The 12,529-nt window shown below is 36.7% G+C and overlaps 1 pseudogene; it reads left to right on the top strand.

The window, feature by feature from the left end:
- The first annotated feature begins 11,942 nt into the window (after positions 1–11,942).
- On the top strand, positions 11,943–12,142 carry LOC113931702 (annotated as a pseudogene).
- Positions 12,143–12,529: the final 387 nt, after the last annotated feature.

The raw sequence follows: 12,529 nt of genomic DNA, 5'->3' as shown, positions 1-12,529 counted from the left end.
ATCATGTTACCTCATCCAGAAAATTCTGGTTTTTAATTTCAAGAAAGCTGAGAAGCACGTAATTAGCCAACTAACATGAACAGAGAGACATGATGGTTGAATGCAACAGATGATACTGGATTCAGTCCTGGATTGCAAAATAATTGCTATAAATTATGTGATAGGGACAATTTGCATAGCTTGTATATGGACTGTAAATTTGATAATATTATATCATTTTGAAATTTCCTAACATTGATCATTGTGGTATGGTTATACAATAGAACCTCCTAGAACTTAGAAGATGTACAGTGAACTATTTAGGAATAAAGGATCATGATATTTGCAACTTACTCTCAAATAATGTGTTAGAGAGCTCCAGAGAAACTGAATGTTTTGTACACATTCACACATACACACACACACAGAGGAAGAAATTTATTATACAGAACTGGCTCACACCATCACACCATTATGGAGGCTAAGAAGTCCCATAATCTGCTCTCTGCAAGTTGGAGACCCAAGAAACCTGTTAGTGTTATTATAGCCTAAGTCTGAAGGTTTGTAAACCAGAGGAGCCAGTAATGTAAATTCTAGTCCAAGGGCAGGAGAATAATCAATGTCTCAGCTCAAGTAGGCAGGCAAGAAGCAAAAAAGGATGAATTCCTCCTTCCTCTGCCTTTTTGTTCTATTCAAACCCTCAACAGATTGTATGGTGGCCACCCACATTTGGGAGAGCAGTCTACTGAGTCCACCAATTGAACAGCTAATGTCACCTGGAAACACCTTCACAGATACACTGGGAAATAATGTTTAATCTGGCACTCCTTGGCCTAGTCAAATTGACACATAAAATTAACCATCACAAATGGTTAGCAAAAGTAATAATTATTTTACTATTTATTATTGTTGTTATTATATGTGATAGAAATTATAGTATATGTAGTGAATAGCGTGGTGCTTCACCCAGGCCCTGTCTTCGGAATCAAGGCATCCCTCCCCCAGCTGCCCGGAATATGAGTTGCCAATTCATACAGCTGTGTAAATCACTGGAAATTATACTTAGCAGCAGGCAAATGCCTTGTCCAAGATTAGACACTTCTCAGGAAGCATCACTTGGCCAATGACTGGTTAACGTGGTGATAAAAATGGCCTAGCCTCCCTCCCTCAATTTATGACAATGTTGAAGGCCCATCCAGCTCCACAACTCTTTATAGTATCACCTGAAATTTTGGCTGCAATGGCATTGTGGGTCACTTTGTCCCTCTACCTGGGCTTTTCCACTCTACTTCCTTGTTGAAGCATCTTCCTAACAGGGATATCTCTCCCAATGCATGCCCTAACAAATCTTGTGCCCATAATTATCATTATAGTCTGCCTCCTGGGAACTATCTCTAAGACAATTAGTACCAATATGGTCGTAGGAAGCAAACTCTAAACAGGGATTGTAGGGATATGTTACTTGTTATTCTGCAGGCAAATGGATACAAACACTACTAGTAGGTAGAATATGGTTATTATGGTTATCCCTTGACATGCTGTAAAAGTATAATTGTTAAAATCTTCACCGATGATGGACATAAATCGTGTACTGGTATTCTATCTGACAGGTAGACTATCCCTGCTGCTTAAGAGATGTGAAGAAAATTTTCTATAAATATTATGGAATTGAGTGGCTGCTGTTATGCCCTGGAAAAGAGACAATAATAGGCTTAGAGAGACTAAGCACCAATTCAAGGAAAAATATGAAAATCAGAGGATATATTTGACAGTATTTAAGGATATCTTAATTGATTGTAGACAAAGAACAGATAGAACAGAGGACCAGACTCTGGACTTAATTCTATGAGTCATGGAGCTTCATAGGTTGAATTATCAGCATCAGCAGGTTTGTGATACCAAGATCATGACCCTGAAAGGAAAGATGGGAATACCAAGTGAACCTACAAAAAGAAATGAGTGCACCCCGTCTCTTAATTTAAGACTATGCAAAGACCTCAAATGCTTGCCTTCCAAAGGCACTCCCCTCGCCATGTCCTTTCCTGGAAACCATGATATAACAAGAGTCAAATTCCAACATAACTTATCTAGAAATGTGCTTGGTTTGTGAAGAGGAAAGAAAGTAAATATATGTTGAAGGAGCTGGCTGATATATACTGGAAAGAGCAAGAAGAATGTGTATGGACTACATGCTGAGGGTTTTAGATTAAGGGGGCAGAGCATAAGATTTGTTAAGGCACAGTTTGTAGATATGTAAACTCTCTCTCATGATACAGGATTTCAACAGCCTAGCAAGGACTCCTAGTGAAGGTATTAACGTGCTGCAGATGGCTTTTGGAATCTTGGAAGTGAAGGAACACAATAAACAAAGTAGAAATTCCTGAAATGCTGTGACAGACAGTGGGGCAAGAGAGCAAAAGGTTCAGGGAAGTGGGCATGCTCGATGAATATCCTAATGCTGGAAAAAGCCACCAGATGACTAGGTTCTAAGGGAAAGCCTGGAGTATAATCCATTTACCAAAGAGATAAAGAATGTACCAGTATGAGGGGCAAAACCACTGCTGAGAAGTTCAGTATTGGCTATCCTCTGTAAGGCAGGGATGACAGCAGAAGATTCTGTTACAAAACTAGGCCCCTGATAATAATGGTGAAAGTAGGAATCCGAGATATCAGAGGCCAGGTTGAGGTTCTTATCTGTCACACTTAGGCACAATTACAGCAATGAATAACAAAGTCAAACTGGCTGCCAAAAAACCTAAGGAAATATTTAATAGACTATGACATTCTTAGTGTGAAGATACATAGACAGCCAACAAGATTATTGGTAAATACACACAATCAAAAGAAATCCAAGATGGGTTATCAGGAGGTTGAGAACAATGGCCCTTTCAAAAAGCCATAGTCCCTTGCAGCTTCTGGAGTTGAACCAGTTGTGGCTTTACTCACAAACTATACAGTACGGTGGCAAATAGTTCTAGTTGAAAAAACTTGAAGGCAATCATTATGGTTGAGTAACTTGTTTGTTCCACAATTCTATGTATTGCCGTTCACTTAAGAGTCCTTATGAATGACATCTGGATTTTCATAAAACCCAACTTGCATAATTACATGTGGTGGCCTGTAAGTCAAGACACAGTTTGGCATGTTTTAGAAATGGCAACTAAAATTATAAATGGAATGAAGGTGTTTTCCTGAAGAGAAAAGGCAAAAATCAGCTCTAGAAAGCTGACATCTGAGAATGATTTGATCTAGAAAATCACTACAGTCTTGATTAGAATAACAAAACTGACATTAGACACCAAATTTCAGAACATTTAGAAATAGAAGTTAAACCATGAAGATAAATGGACATTCACTTAAGACAAATACAGAGTTGGTAGGATCAACGAAAATTAATATACATGCCCAATGGAATTATTATGAAAGATTTAGCCATTTTTCTACCTTTCACTACATTGTATATTGTATATTGTATATTCACTCCCACACTCTGGTCTTTGAAGTCTATACAATTCTTGTATTCATTACAGATTTCAAATAATAAAAGAGAATAAAGCTACTGAAGGTTACCTCATTTAATATCCTCAATAGTATTGTAGACCATAAGTTATGGAAAGAGCATTTACAAGTCCAGGAATGAAGAAGATCACACTTGAGATGGATTTTGACCTTACTGGATTAGAATGATTTAAACTGTTAGAAAAATAAGGGTGTAGGGAATTATACACATAGAAAAATAAAAAAAAAACACCATAAATTACCATAGTTTTGACAAATAAAATATATTTAATTGTTATGTTTATAACAAGGTGGGGGTGGTGGGAAATGCCAACAGCATGTTGATTTAAATGCTGCTATTTCCTTTTATTTTTCTAGATGTTCAACTACTCCTTAATTCTGTTAAAGGACACATAAAACAAATGCTTTAATAAATGTTTTGATTATACACAGGTAAATCAGAGATGATGTTTTGTATGTGATAACAATGAGTTGTCAGGTAAACCTTATTAATTATGTTGAAGACTCTACTTTGTGACCATTTTTGTACACTCAGTGAAATGCTGGAGGTTGAACCAAGAACCAAAAGTAGTAACTGGTGAAATAAATCACCCTAACTGCCCAAGCCAATAGACTGAGTTAACACAGTTAACTTCTCTCTCAAAGATTTGAGAGATTCTGGATGGAGAGGATAGAAAAATCTAGGAAGACCCCAGAATCAGGAGCTGGCAAGAATCTAAGAATCCTTGGATATTGTTCTCTAAAAGAGAGTCATAAGGGTGAAAATGATTATATACCATATCTTTCAGAAAGGAGCAAGGTTCAAAAAGGAGTGTCCCTTGAGAAGAACAGAAGTTTCTTTAATTCCACTCATGGAAATAAATCTAAGTTTAGTGCAGTCTGTAAAAAAGAAGATGATATATTTAATAATAGAGACAAGTGAATCAGTCCTCCCATCTGGTCAAAAACACCCTTCTCCTGGCCACTCAAACCCTGTAAGAGATGTAACATATATTATGCAGGTAGAGATACTTGTAACTACGGTTATCAGTTCCAGGTGGAAATCATCCAGTTAAAACCTACCAGCACTGTGCATTTATTTGGAGATTAAAATATAGAGGCTCCTATGTTGGGTAAAATATTTCATTTATACAATATTAGACAAATAGTCTCTAGTGAAGATCCAGGCAACAAAGAGTCTGCTATTCTGCACAGTAATCTGTAGCGGCTCTCAAATATGTTGTGCACAAGAATAACATGGATAATTTGTCAGAAATACTGACAACCTAGAATTTTGATTCATTACATAGGGACTGAGACCAGTTAACTGATCTAAAAAAAAGAAAAACTATTTTGATGATTCAAATTGATGTCAAAATTTAAGAAAATTTTCCAAATAAAATTTTGTCTTCATTATTTGCAAAGTAAACTTTTCTGAGGCCCTTGAAGGCATCTTTCCCTTTTGAAAACTAAATGACTTTTTCTGCCTTTGGTTCCCTCTAAAATTAGGACTGAAGTCTGATCCTTCATGTGGAAGAAACAAGATGGCTTCTACAGTATTGTGTCACATCTAAAGCTAAGGATAGAGAGATTTATTTAGGAAATGTGTGGGGTTCCTTGGCCAATGCACTTGGGAAGCAGTCATGCCTTACATAGTCTTAAGTTGGCTCTGTTGTTGTTGATGGCGACAGTGTTGATATCTTCAAGGTTTCAGTAAGGTTTCACAGACTGCTAAATTTTACAGCTCTGTTTTGGGAAACAAAGGTCTGGACATCTGCCCATGGATGGAGAAAAGCATGTGTCCATAGGAGAGGAGCAATAATAGACAAGGGAAAATCAGTATCAAGGCAAGAAGTGATTCTGCAATATAGAGAAGTAGGAATCCAAAAAGTAACAATCCAAAATCAGGACTTCTTTGTGGAACATGCAAGAATAACTTTAGAACTCCTAGAATAATACTGCAAAAAGAATCTGGTAAATGTCTGAAATTCCAAAGTCAAGTGGCATGAGGGCTCACATTAGCATATGGGCATTCTATGTATCTGTGTTTCTAGAAGGCTAGGGAAGTCAGAAAAAGATTCATGACATTTGTATTGATTTGAGGTAACGTTAATCAGGGAAGTGGAAGATAAATTGTGTTAAGAAGTATAATAAAAGTGTCACAACTTCAGTTTAGGTTATCATAAATCCCCCCCAAAAAGCAGAATTTGAACTTTTAAAAAATGCATTTGCAGTTTGGGATCACTATATAGATATGACCTTACATTCCCTCAACCTAGCCATTGGTGACATAACAACAACAGCTTCAAAGTTTGAGTGGTGACAATCCAGATCAATGATAGGTGCAAGAGTATGGCAATATGTGGTTTAATTTCTACTGCTAATTCTTTTTCCAAACCGGAAGTATACATTCTCTCCCTCTATTGTAATGTTGACATGGGCCTTTCCCATAGGTCATTGAAAGAAAATATTTTTCCTTTCAGAGAGGTCCTTCTTGAATAAATAGCTTCAGGAAGGACACAAAAAAATTGTGAGTAGAGAAGAGAAAAATATTTAGCCAGCCAGATCAAGCCAAATTAATATTTAAATTAACAGGAGGAAGGGGACAAAGATGGCAGAGTAAGAGGACCCTAAGCTCACCTTGTCCCATAGATACAACTAGATAACACTCACAGCAGGGTAAATAACACAGAAGATGACCCAGAGTCTGGCAGAACAAACTCCACAACTAAAGGTAGAGAAAAGGCCACATTGAAGAGGGTAGGGAGGGCAGAGATGAGGTGGGGAACTAAATGGACCACAGCCATCAATGGGCAGGAGGGAGCCACAAACAGAAAGGGAGAGAAACAGATTATCGCATGGAGGAGTCCACACGATTTAGGACGATGAATCCCTAAAACACTTGACTTTGAAAACTAGAGGGGCTGAGTTTCATGAGTTCTTATAAACAGCAAGACTTAAACCCTGGAATCTTAAAAATCAAAGCTGAGTCCCAACCCTTAAAGAGACAGCACTACAAACAGCTTACAGAGATACAGCATAGAAGCAAGAGTTCTAAAAACATCTAGGGCACATGGGAGGGAGAGTTATCTACACATCTCATGGCATGTCCCATAGGGGCAGTGTTCACTGAGGGACTTCTCCAGGAACAAAGGAGCCAGCAGGCACCATCTTCCTCCCCCACCCCCCAACATAAACACATAGCCACCCGTGGGAAATAGTGTAGTGCCCACATTCACTCTACCTAACTTAATTATACCAAGCGCCACGACTCTGGGCTTTTGTGGACCTGCCCTTCCTAGTCACCCTTGCCTCAGTCCCTGTACTCTGGGTTCTCTCCCCCAGAACACTGCCACAAATCTTGTCAACACCACACCTGCCAACCCACACATTATCTGAGGTGCACCTTGTTAAAATTGCGTGCCCTGCCCACACAGCCAAGGTCCTAGCAGTGGTGTCAGAAGGTCTCATTTTGCAATCAGACCAGTGCATCTTATTAAAACTGCACAGTGAGGGGTCAAACCCTGCCCACAACAGGGAAAGAGAGCCTCTGAAGATTACAGGACTGAAGGAAAAAGCAGCCAGGACACAACAGCAGGGGGCACATAACACACATGAGAGACACCCCTGAAGTGATAGGCTCTTGGTGAACAGGGGGCATTGCACTGCAGGGCACTACAGGACTTCTTCTTTATAAACCACCACTTTCAAGAGCAGAGGACATAGCTGACTTTCCTCACACACAGAAACAGACACAAAAATTTAGACAAAATGAGGAGACAGAGGAATGTGTCCCAAATGAAAGAACAAGACAAAACCATAGCAGGAGACCAAAGTGAAACAGATATATGTAATATGCCTGATAACAATTCAAAGTAATGGTCATAAAGATACTGGGCTTGAGAAAAGAGTGGAGAACATCAGTGAGACCCCTTCAAAGAGATAGAAAACATAAAAAAGAACCAGTCACAGATGAATAACACAATAAATGTAATTAAAAATACACTAGATGGAATAAAGAGAAGGCTAGAGGAAGCAGATAAATGAATTAGTGACCTGAAGGACAGTGTATTGGAAAGTAATCAAGCTGAGAAGGTGAGAGAAAAAGAAATTATGCAAAATGAGAAAAGACTTAGGGAACTCAGCAACTCCATCAAGTGTAGTAACATTCATAGTATAGGAATCCCAGAAGGGGAAGAGAGAGAAAAGGGGGCAGAAAACTTATTTGAAAAAATAATAGCTGAAAACTTCCTTAATCTGGGGGAAGGAAACAGATATCCAGATCCAGGAGGCACAGACAGCCCCCAACAAAATCAACCCAAGGAGGTCCACACCAACGCACATTAATTAAAATGGTAAAAAGTAATGATAAAGACAAAATTTTAAAATCAGCAAGAAAAAAGAAGACAGTTACATATAAGGAAATCCCCATAAGGCTATCAGCAGATTTTTTTTAGTGGAAACTTTGCAGGCCAAAAAGGGAATGGCATGATACATTCAAAGAGCTGAAAGGAAAAAATCTACAGCCAAGAATACTCTATCCAGCAAGGATATCATTCAGAATAGGAGAGATAGAGTTTCCCAGACAAAAAGAAGCTAAAGGAGTTCGTGACCACTAATTCAGCCCTACAGGAAATGTTAAAGAGGACTCTTTGAGGGGAAAGGAAAGACCATAAATAAGAGTAAGAAAAGTAGGAAGCACAAAAGCCTAAAAATAAGTCTATCTATAAAAATAAGTCAAGGGACTCACAACATAAAAGTATGTAAATTATGACACCATATGCCAAAAACATGGTGGGAAAAGGAATATAGAATGGGCTCAAATGTAAGCAACCATCAACTTAATATAGACTGCTATAAGCAGAAGATGTTATATACAAACCTAAAGGTACCACCAATCAAAAACCAGTAATAGGCAAAAAATAAAGAGAAAGGAATCCAAGTATATCACTAAAGAAAGCCAGCAAACTGAGAGAGAAGAGCAAGAGAAGAAAGGATCAAAGAAGAACTACAAAAACAACCACAAAACAAGTAAGAAAATGGCAATAAATAGATAGTTATGAATAATTACTTTGAATGTAAATGGAACTAAATGCTCCACTCAAAAGACATAGGGTAACAGAATGGATTAAAAAAAAGACCCATGTCTATGTTCCCTACAGTGGACACATTTCAGACCTAAAGACACCTGCAGACTGAAAGTGAAGGGATGGAGAAACATTAATCATGTAAATGGATGTCCAAAGAAAGCTGAGGTAGCAATACTTATATCAGACAAAGCAGACTTCAAAACAAAGACTGTACCAAGAGACAAAGGACTCAATAATAATAAAGAAGGCAATCTAACAAGAAGATATAACAACTGTAAATATTTATGCACCCAACATGGGAGCACCCAAATACATAAAACTAATAATAATAAAAAACCAAAGGAGCTAATCGATAGTAATGCAATAATGGTAGGGAACTACACCCCACTTATATCAATGAACAGATCATCCAAATAGAAAATTAACAAGGAAACAGTGATGTTTAATGACACACTAGACCAGACCAGATAGATATAAAAGATATATTTAGAACATTCCATCCTAAAAGAGCAGAATACGCATTCTTTTCAAGTGCATACAGAACATTCTCCAGAATAGATCATAAATTAAGCCACAAAACAAGTCTCCACAAATTCAAAATGATTGCAGTCATACCATGCATCTTTACTGACCGTAACACTATGAAAGTAGAAATCAACAGCAAGAAAAAATCTGGAAAGAGCCCAAATACATGGAGGTTAAACAACATGCTACTAAACAATGAATGGGTCAACCAAGAAATCAAGAAATCAAAAATTACATGGAGAGAAACGAAAATGAAAACACAATGGTACAAAATCTCTGGAATGCAGCAGAAGTGGTTCTGAGAGGGAAGTTTAGAGCAAAACAGGCCTATCTCAAGAAGCAATAAAAATCTCAGATAAACAACTTAACCTAGAAAAAGAAGAACAAATGAAACCCAAACCAGCAGAAAGAAGAAAATAATAAAGATTAGAGCAGAAATAAAGAATATAGAAACTAGAAAACAATAAAAACAGATCAATGAAATCAAAAGCTGATTCTTTGAAAAGATCAAAAAATTGACAAACTTCTAGCCAGATTCATCAAAAAAAGAGGAGAGAGAGAGAGAGAGAGAGAGGACTCAAACAAAATCAGAAATGAAATAGGAGAAATAACAATTGATACCACAGAAATACAAAGGATTGTAAGAGAACATTATGAAAAATTATATGCCAAAAATTTGGACAATCTAGAAGAAATGGATAAAGTCTTAGAAACATATAATCTCCCAAACTGAATCAGGAAGAAATAGAAACTTTGAACAGACTGATTACCAGCAATGAAATTGAATCCATTATCAAAAAAAATCCCAACAAAAAGACAAAAAGAAGTCCAGGACCAGATGGCTTCACAGGCAAATTCTACCAAGCATTTAAAGAAGAGTTAATACCTATTATTCTCAAACTATTCCAAAAAATAGAAGAGAAAGGAAAACTTCCAAATTCATTCTATAAGGCCAGCATTACCCAGATACCAAAACCATATAAAGACACCACTAAAAAAGAGAACTACAGGCCAATATCTCTGATGAATATAGATGCAAAAATCCTCAATAAAATATTGACAAACCAAATCCAACAATATATTAAAAAAATCATTCACCTTGATCGAGTGGGATTTATTTCAGGCATGCAAGGGTAGTTCAATATTCACAAATCAATCAACATGATGCATCACATTAATAAGAGAAAGGATAGAAGCATATGAAAATAGCTGCATGCTTTAGTCATTGAAACTAGGCTGTGCACCAGATGATATATGGAATTGTTGAATCAGCCACAAACATCTACAGCCATACCACCCTGAATGCACCTGATTCTGTAATTCTTGAATCACTAACTATATTGTACACCTGAAACTAATATAACTCTGTATGCTAACTAAATGAAATTAAAATATTATTTTAATAAAAGGCTGTAAGATCATTTCAATAGATGCAGAAAAAGCATTTGACAAAGTACAACATCCATTCATGATAAAAACCCTGAACAAAGTAGGTTTAGAGGGAACATACCTCAACATAATAAAGGCATTATATAAAAAATCCACAGCTAATATCATCCTCAATGGGGAAAAACTGAGAGCTTTTCCCCTAAGGTCAGGAACAAGATGTCCATTCTCACGACTTTCATTCAACATAATACTGGAAGTCCTAGCCACAGCAATCAGACAACAGAAAGAAATTTAAAAAATTGGTAAAGAAGAAGTAAAACTAATGATGTAACGTATGGTGATTAACATAACATAATAAAATAAAATTTAAAAAAAGAAGTAAAACTTTCAGTATTACAGATGACACTTCATACTGAAAATCCTGAAGACTCCAGCAAAAAAACAGCTAGTACTGATAAATGAGTTCAGTAGAATTGGAGGGTACAATTTCAATATACAGAAATCTGTTGCATATACACTGTACAGTAAGAATGAAGCAGCAGAAAGAGAAATTAAGAAAACACTCCAATTCACAACTGCACCAAAAATAATAAAATACCTAGGAATAAACTTAAAAAGGTGCAAGGTTTATACTCTGAAAACTGTAAAACACTGATAAAAGAAATTGAAAATGGCACAAAGAAATGGAAAAGCATTCCATGCTCATGGACTGGAAGAATGAATATTATTAAAATGTCTGTACTATCCAAAGCAATCTACAGATTTAATGCAATCTCTATCAGAATACCAACAGCATTTTTCAGAGAACTAGAACAAACAATCCTGAAATTTGTACAGAACCAGAAAAGACCCTGAATAGCCAAAGCAATCTTGAAAAAGCAAAGCAAAGCTAGAGGCATCACAATTCTGGACTTCAAATTATATTACAAAGCTGTAGTGATCAAAACAGTATGGTACTGGCACAAAAATAGACACATAGATCAATGGAACAGAATAGAAAGCCCAGAAATAAACCCACAATTACATGGTTAATTAATCTTTGATAAAGGAGGCAAGAATATCCAATGGAAAAAAGTCTCTAGCTATGTGTGAAAGAATGAAACTGGACCACTTTCCTTACACCATACATAAAAAGAAATCCAAAATGGATTAAAGAACTAAATGTGATAACTGAAACTATAAAAAATCCTAGAAGAGAGGACAGGCAGTAATTTTCTGATAATTTCCTAGGAAGCAACATCTTTCTAGATATGTCTCTTGAGGCAAGGGAAACAAAAGCAAAGATAAACTATTAGGACTACATCAAATAAAAAGCTTCTGCACAGCAAAGGAAACAACCAACAGAACTAAAAGACAATGTACTGAATGGGAGGAGATATTTGCAAATGACATATCTTATAAAGGGTTAGTATCCAAAATATATAAAGAAATTATACAACTCAACACCATAAAAATAAATAATTCAATTTAACAACACACAGAGGACATGAACAGACATTTCTCCAAAGAAGACATCCAGATGCCACGAGGAGGATGCACAGTGTTCTCTTCTGAGCATGAAGACGGCTTTCGGTATTGCCTTTGTAACTGCCGATTGTCATTGATGATCGTTCTACTTTTCCTTTGGGGGAGTTAGAGGGAGAGAATGCAGTCTGAGTGGTTTCATGTTAAAAAAAAAGAAAAGAAGAAGACATCCAGATGGTCAACAGACACATGAAAAATGCTCAACATCACTCATCATCAGAGAAATGCAAATCAAAACTACAATGAGATATCACTTCACACTTGTCAGAATGGCTAAAATAAAAAACTGAAGAAACAACAAGTGTTGGTAAGGATATGGAGAAAAAGTTACCCTCATGCACTGTTGGTGGCAATACAAACCGGTGTACCCCCTTGGAAGATAGTATGGAGGTTCTTCAAAAAATTAAAAATAGAACCATCCTATGATGCAGTTATTGCACTATTGGGTATTTACCCAAAGAACACAAAAACACAAATTCGAAGGGATATATGCACCCCTATGTTTATTGCAGCCTGGTTTACAG

This window comes from Zalophus californianus, chromosome X (genome assembly GCF_009762305.2).
Source record: "Zalophus californianus isolate mZalCal1 chromosome X, mZalCal1.pri.v2, whole genome shotgun sequence".
Taxonomy (NCBI): domain Eukaryota; kingdom Metazoa; phylum Chordata; class Mammalia; order Carnivora; family Otariidae; genus Zalophus; species Zalophus californianus.
Note: the sequence above shows the minus strand (reverse complement) of the source record. Positions and strands in the feature narration are given on the sequence as shown.